The following is a 6,203-nucleotide window of genomic DNA, read 5'->3' as shown; positions in this document are numbered from 1 at the left end:
GCAACAGCATTTGCTGCTTCTGCTGCTGTAGTTGAAAGGACAGCCTTTCCCCAGGAACCTTGAGACATGTGCTTCTTTCTTCTACCTTAAGAACAGCAGAAGCCAAAGGAAGGCCTAACAATGCTAGAAAGCAGCAGTTCCCCAAATATAAGAGGACTTTAAAAAAAAATAAATATTTATTAAAGTTTTGAAAATTACAGAGAGAAAAAAGAAAAAGAATTAAACATAACAAAACCATACAATACAATACAAAGACAAAAATATTACATATACATAACAAAAGTAAAACAAAAACAATTAAAAAAAGAAAAAAGAAAAAAGTAACACAACCAATACTTTCAATGTTATTAACTTTCTTTTACTTGTTTCAGCGACCTCCTCACACCTCCCTTTTTTTGTATTCCACTTCAATTAATTGTTTCAGCAAATCCTTTCCATCTTCCTCAAATTTCTGTCCTATCATTTAACTTAACAAATTCTAACATTATTTTTTTCCTTTAATCCAATTACAATCCATTATATTTAATTCTTTATAACATTTCTGCTAAAGCCATGTAACTTCATTCCGTCATCTTTCTAACATTCCTTAATTTTACAATATTTCTGTAGATAATCTTTAAATTTCTTCCAATCTTCTTCCACCAACTCTTCTCCCTGGTCTCGGATTCTGCCTATAAGAGGACTTTTAAGCAGCAGAACAAGAGGTCCTGGAAAGGAGGCTTGCTCATCTCTCACCCTACATGTGCAGGAGAGACAAGTTTGAGTCCTTGCAACCTTAGTCTAAGGTGTTAAAAAGCAGCCCAGCAGATCTAAGCATGGGCTCTGCCTGAGCCAACCTTGCCCCTTACAACAGGCACAGAATCCTTTGCAACATGTGGCTGACCTGAATTCAGTGGAATAGAAATGGGGGAGAGGCACTGGATGCTGGTTTCCCACCATCTACACACTGGGGGTCATGTCTGCAGAAGAGAACCTTCTCTAAGCATGTAGGCTTCCCTCCATGATGTGGTGAGGAAACCTGCTCAGTCAGTGTTTTACATTACAGTCTCTCCCTTCCACATGGTTAAAGAGGATGCATGAAAGAGTCTGTGGATCCTTTTGATTATTTCAAAGTCCCAAACTTGAAAATTGCTACTCTAAAGCAGTGGTAGCCTACATGGTGCCCTCTGAGAGAGGGGAGAGCCAGTGTGGTGTAGTGGTTAAGAGCGATAGACTCGCAATCTGGGGAACTGGGTTCGCTTCTCCGCTCCTCCACATGCAGCTGCTGGGTGACCTTGGGCCAGTCACACTTCTTTGAAGTCTCTCAGCCCCACTCACCTCACAGAGTGTTTGTTGTGGGGGAGGAAGGGAAAGGAGAATGTTAGTCGCTTTGAGACTCCTTCGGGTAGTGATAAAGCGTGATATCAAATCCAAATCCAAACTCTCTGAATGCTGTTGGAGTCCAACTCACATCAGCCCTAACTCCAGGAAGGGTAATGGTCAGGGATTAAGGGAGTTGTAGCAACATGGAGGCAGTGAGAGATTTTACTTTCTTGGGCTCCATGATCACTGCAGATGGTGACAGCAGCCATGAAATTAAAAGACGCCTGCTTCTTGGGAGAAAAGCAATGACAAACCTAGACAGCATCTTAAAAAGCAGAGACATCACCTTGCCAACAAAGGGTCCGTATAGTTAAAGCTATGGTTTCCCAGTAGTGATGTATGGAAGTGAGAGCTGGACCATAAAGAAGGCTGATCGCCAAAGAATTGATGCTTTTGAATTATGGTGCTGGAGGAGACTCTTGAGAGTCCCATGGACTGCAAGAAGATCAAACGCATCCATTCTTAAGGAAATCAACCCTGAGTGCTCACTGGAAAGACAAATCCTGAAGCTGAGGCTCCAATACTTTGGCCACCTCATGAGAAGAGAAGACTCCCTGGAAAAGACCCTGATGTTGGGAAAGATTGAGGGCACAAAGAGAAGGGGAACGACAGAGGATGAGATGGTTGGATAGTGTTCTCGAAGCTACGAACATGAGTTTGACCAAACTGCGGGAGGCAGTGGAAGACAGGAGTGCCTGGCATGCTCTGGTCCATGGGGTCATGAAGAGTTGGACACGACTAAATGACTAAACAATAACAAAGCAACATCTATGCATCTCCATCTGCTCTGCAGATAGGTGTTTTGTTTTGTTTTCAAGTCCCCCAGTGTCATGAATCCAGTGATGCATAGAGACAAGCTTTGTGATCTTCCCACCATCATTGTGCAAGGGAGAATATGTACACCTACTTGTATTCTCCCTGACCATTAGCCATGCTGGTTGGGACTGGTGGGAGTTTGGATATCTGGTTGGCCTAGTTCTCACAAAAAGATAACTATCCACACATTGGTTTGGGAGGTGCGGATCAGGTGCATTCATGTTGGAATTCACAGAAATCAAATCACTCTACCATTCCTACTACTGCCTCATATGACACTGGGGGGTAGGGGGGGCAGGATGAATCCAGGAGGTGCTACCTGAATAATCTTGATTCTTTATGGACACTATGTGATTTCTGTTCCTCTTCTAGATTTGAGTTTGTGCTTTGAGAACTTTTTATAAGCCACTTGGAGAGCCTCTCTGGGCTCAGAAATGGAACAGAAGCATTCTAAATCAGAGGTAGCCTGGTATTCGTTGGACCACAGCCCCCATCACCCCCAAAACAGCATGGTCAGAGGTTATGGGATGATGGAAATTGTAGCCCAACAACTGGAGAGAACCACATATGCTATCTGTGTTCTAAATAATATGATAAAATTATCATATTATTTACCACTAGTAGTAATAGTGGTAGTGGAATACAGAACACCCCTGGTCTTATGTACAGTATAGCATCTTATGCTAGAGGCGAAGAGCTCTGGTCCTTCGTACGTTAGAGGCAGGTGCCACACTGCCAACAGTACTAAACAACCTGGCAGAAAGCCCACTCCTTGGCAGGATATTAACCTCATTATTTGGAAGAACCTGCCTTGGCCTGAAGCAATGTATTATCTGAGTAGGCAGTAATGTTGCACACAATCAGTCAAAAGCAGCCAAATGTGGGGGGATCCAAGGCAGGTGGGTACTATCAGATACCATCCCTGGGGAGCACATTGTTTCATGTTTCATGTTCCAAGCTGGAGTTGCTTCAAACTGCCATGTGCCTGAGGGGGTAAAGGGAGGGATGTTTATTAAAAATCTAATATGAGGTGTTGCGGGGGGAGGAATTCCTCTGTTTCCTCGTGACCTGATTATTCTATAGCTTCTTGATAGATCTCATTCTCAGCTACCAGTCTTTTCTACCTTTTCTTTGTGAGTATAGCCACAGGTTGTGTGCGTGTTGAATATTCCTCTTTTTAAGGAGGTCTCCTACTGGCATCATTAAAGTAAGGATATGCTTTAATTCTGGAGGGTGAGAGGGATCAAGAATATAGTAAAAACATATAAGCACATATTGGGGCCAGCCTACCCATGAGGTAGGCTGAGGCAACCACCTCAGGCGGCAGAAGCTCAAGAGGCAATGCACCCCTAACTGCCTCCAGTGTCACTGTACTGGGCAGTTAAGGGGGGCACTGGGGGTGCAGCAACATCAGAGCAGGGAGGCACCTTCCCATTTTGCCTCAGGTGATGAAACGGCATGCGCTGCCATGACACATAACATATAGCGGCCAGTGAAGCCAATCTACACATTCAGAAAGAGTGCATGGTACAACTTTCCACAGACAGTGCCACTTTGGACTCAAATGCATGATGGAAGGGAAGGGGGTCATATAAAGTGGTACCTCGCAAGGCGAAATTAATTCGTTCTGTGAGTTTTTTCGTCTTGCGATTTTTTCGTCTTGTGAAGCACGGATTTTGGAAAAGCTTCAAAAATCACCAAAGTCTTCAAAAACCTCAAAAAAGGCTACCACACCGCGTGCTATGAGTTGCTCCTCGAAGTCAAGTCGCAACTGCACCCCCTGAATGCACGGTTTTAAGAAAAAGGAAACAAACTTGCAAGACAAAGGAAACAAACTTGCAAGACGTTTTCGTCTTGCGAAGCAAGCCCATAGGGAAATTCGTCTTGCGAAGCAACTCAAAAAACGAAAAACTCTTTCATCTTGCGAGTTTTTCGTCTTACGAGGCATTCGTCTTGCGAGGTACCACTGTATATGAATTCTCCCCAATGCAATAACTGCTTGCTCATAGAAAATTAAGATTTCTGGATGATTAAGGCTATAAAACATGTGTTGGCAATGATGACTTCTTAATAAGCAGAGACTTTTTTTATGTAGGAAAGCGTTCAAATATGACTGCTGTCACCAGTCCAGAGGACCAGATGCCTTTCTTCTCCCCAAGCACAGAACAAGTTCCATTCTGGAATTGTATATCAGGAGTTCTGGTTTGAGGGTTGGCGTATGACAAATGTAGGGCTGGCTCACATACAACTCTGGCAGCGATGGTCTTTAAACATAAGGAACATGTAGGAAATAATCATGTGATGTTCACCCTCAGGCTTGTGCATGTGTGCAGATTCCATCCACCCAAAGAGGTGTAAGCATGCATGCTTCACATCACACACTATAGGAACATAAGAAGCCACCCAGCATGAGGCCACATTATTTGTCCATCTAGGCCAGTATTGTCTACTCTGATGGGCCCAAATGTTCCTCAGTCAGAGGTCTTTCACATCACCTGATATATGAATATTGCTTTAAAAAAAAACGGAGAAGGGAGTTAAACCCAGGACTTTCTGCATGCAAACATAGAATCATAGAATCATAGAGTTGGAAGAGACCACAAGGGCCATCGAGTCCAACCCCCTGCCAAGCAGGAAACACCATCAGAGCACTCCTGACATATGGTTGTCAAGCCTCTGCTTAAAGACCTCCAAAGAAGGAGACTCCACCACACTCCTTGGCAGCAAATTCCACTGTCGAACAGCTCTTACTGTCAGGAAGTTCTTCCTAATGTTTAGGTGGAATCTTCTTTCTTGTAGTTTGGATCCATTGCTCCGTGTCCGCTTCTCTGGAGCCCCAGAAAACAACCTTTCTCCCTCCTCTATGTGACATCCTTTTATATATTTGAACATGGCTATCATATCACCCCTTAACCTCCTCTTCTCCAGGCTAAACATGCCCAGCTCCCTTAGCCGTTCCTCATAAGGCATCGTTTCCAGGCCTTTGACCATTTTGGTTGCCCTCCTCTGGACACGTTCCAGTTTGTCAGTGTCCTTCTTGAACTGTGGTGCCCAGAACTGGACACAGTACTCCAGGTGAGGTCTGACCAGAGCAGAATACAGTGGCACTATTACTTCCCTTGATCTAGATGCTATACTCCTATTGATGCAGCCCAGAATTGCATTGGCTTTTTTAGCTGCCGCTTCACACTGTTGGCTCATGTCAAGTTTGTGGTCAACCAAGACTCCTAGATCCTTTTCACATGTACTGCTCTCAAGCCAGGTGTCACATGTGCTCTGCTGCTGAACTGTAGTCCCTTCCCTATGTTCTGTGTCAGGCATAAGAAACCTGTGACCCACCAGATTTGGTAGACTCTAACTCACACCATACATACAGACATACCTGCAATTGTATGCCACCTTTCCGCAGTTCAAACTATGCTGCAATATGGCCAATGGCCGATGGCTGATGGGGGTTGTCATCAAACTGCATCTAGAGGGCCATTCCCTACCCCTACTCTATGTGGGAAGGAAAGGAAGTTGTACGTGAACCACACACTCCGCCTCACCTCACTGTACATCAGGGAAGCCAACTTGAATAAAATCTTGGGAAGGGGGCCAGGTAAGCCATGCCCCACATAATACATCACATGACACGGTGCATGCACACCATTTGAATAGCGATGCCCATCGATTTGGGGGGGGGGTCCTGGCACCCTCAAATATTTTATTGAGGGGGGGCAAAGGCCCCTTGGCCCCAAGGAGTTGGTGCCTATGATGTACATAGAACACAGATGCCAGGACTATATGTCAGTGTGACATGCCTCTTTCCCCTAGCTAATGTATGGATAGATGAAAAAGATTCCATAATAAAAATGGTGAGATTTCACAGTACAGTAGTACCTCGGGTTAAGTACTTAATTCATTCCGGAGGTCCATACTTAACCTGAAACTGTTCTTAACCGGAAGCACCACTTTAGCTAATGGGGCCTCCTGCTGCTGCCGTGCCGCTGGAGCACAATTTCTGTTCTCATGCTGAAGCAAAG

Source organism: Podarcis cretensis (assembly GCF_951804945.1).
Source record: "Podarcis cretensis genome assembly, chromosome: 2".
NCBI lineage: Eukaryota > Metazoa > Chordata > Lepidosauria > Squamata > Lacertidae > Podarcis > Podarcis cretensis.
This window is presented reverse-complemented; position numbering follows the sequence as displayed.